This window comes from Carlito syrichta, unplaced genomic scaffold (assembly GCF_000164805.1).
Source record: "Carlito syrichta isolate Samal-C Ts95f unplaced genomic scaffold, Tarsius_syrichta-2.0.1 Scaffold153564, whole genome shotgun sequence".
Classification (NCBI taxonomy): Eukaryota; Metazoa; Chordata; class Mammalia; order Primates; family Tarsiidae; genus Carlito; species Carlito syrichta.
This window is the reverse complement of record NW_007097660.1, coordinates 18083-19820: the sequence shown is the minus strand read 5'-3', so window position 1 is coordinate 19820 and position 1738 is coordinate 18083.

The following is a 1738-nucleotide window of genomic DNA, read 5'->3' as shown; positions in this document are numbered from 1 at the left end:
CCTTCCAAGTAGCTGGAACTACAGGCGCACGCTACCATGCCTGGCTAATTTTTTTGATTTTTTGTAGAGATGAGATCTCACCAAGTTGCCCAGGTGGGTCTCGAACCAGTGGGCTCAGGCAATTCACTCACCTTGGCCTCCCAAAACGCAGGATTACAGGCGTTATATTTTCATATTTGTTCTTATAAGGTCTCACTAAGTTGCCCAGGTTGGTCTCGAACCCCTGGGCTCAGGCAATCCTTTCGCTTCGGCCTCCCAAATTGCTGGGATTACAGGCGTGAGGCACCACGTCCAGCTAAAAATTTTGGAGTGACAGGGTCTTGCTATGTTGCCCAGGCTTGTCTGGAACTCCTGGCCTCAAGTGACCCTCCTGCCTCAGTCTCCCAAATTGTTGAGATTATAAGCATAAGCTACTGAGCCCTGACTCTTATTTTTATTAAACAATTAGTGAGTCCCTACCATGTGCTTGTGCCAAGCACTTTACAGGCACTTTTCTCATTTAGGCCTCGTGCCCCCAGGGAGGGAGGAACTGTTACTGTGATCCCCATTTTACACACGTGGACACTGTGTGGCCCAAGCAGGACGGTGTTGTTTCCCTAACACCTCAGCCCACACGCTTACCTGAGAACTGTCCTTATTTATATTTATATATTACATTCATATTACAGCCCTTTCCCACACAGTGAAATTTCCATTGAAAGCATGTTTTTGAATTTTAAAAAAAGTACTGTGAATCAGATTTTCAAGAATGGACATTTGGGTTGGGTGCCGCCTTTTCCAGGAAGTCCTCCGGCGGGGCAGGAGCACTTTGGGAGGCTGAGGCAGGAGGACTGCTTGAGTCCAGGAGTTCAACACCAGCCCAGGCAGCATAGTGAGACTTCGTCTTCACAAAAAAATCCCCACAAAAATTAGCCTATAGTCCCAGTGACTCGGGAGGCTAAGGTGGGAGTATCACCTGAGCCCAGGAGGTCGAGTCTGTAGTGAGCTGTGATGGTGCCACTGTACTCCAGCCTGGGTGACAGAGACCCCTACTCAAAAAAAAAAAAAAAAAAAAAAAGGCGATTGGAAAGGGTCCCGCCCTGGCAATGGGATGGTGCTGGTAGAGGTAGCCCTGGGCAGCTGGAGAGGGGTCTGTCTGCTCCCCAGGCCTCACCGGGCCACCCTGGGGTCTTCAACAAGGATCTGGGCTGGGTCACTGGGGGGCACGGCTGCCAGAGATGCTAATGCCAAGGAAGAGTGCCTGGCGATGGGCTGCAGCCCCGCCCGGGAGGTTCCTGCACGGCAGGAGCGTGTGCTGCGGGCAGTCCTTGACCTTGGGGTGGGGGCGGCGGTTGGGGGAGGGTGACTGGCTCAGGTGGTCAGGGCTAGGAGCAGCCGGGTGGTCAGCAAGTCGGCACAAAGAGAAGACGGAATTCCAGAGAGAAGTCAACGCGATAGCCAAAACAAGGCCGGAGGGACGTGCGGATGAACGGCGAGGGTGCGGAAGGGGGTTGCCAGAAAGCGTGGCTCCTCTCACCCGGTTAAACGGATGAAGGACCCCCCCCCAGGAAGGCGCAATCTCCAGGTGGGTTTGCTCCGCTGGCCCCTGCTAATCACATTAGGGGATCATCCAGGCGTCCCGGCGCCGCTTTCACGAAGAGTCTAATCCGGAGCTCAGAAAAGCCCAGCGCGTCCCCAAGGTCGTTCAGCCGGAAAGGGGCTGCTGCGGGGAATCTGAGCTGAGCACGAGTCGCAAACC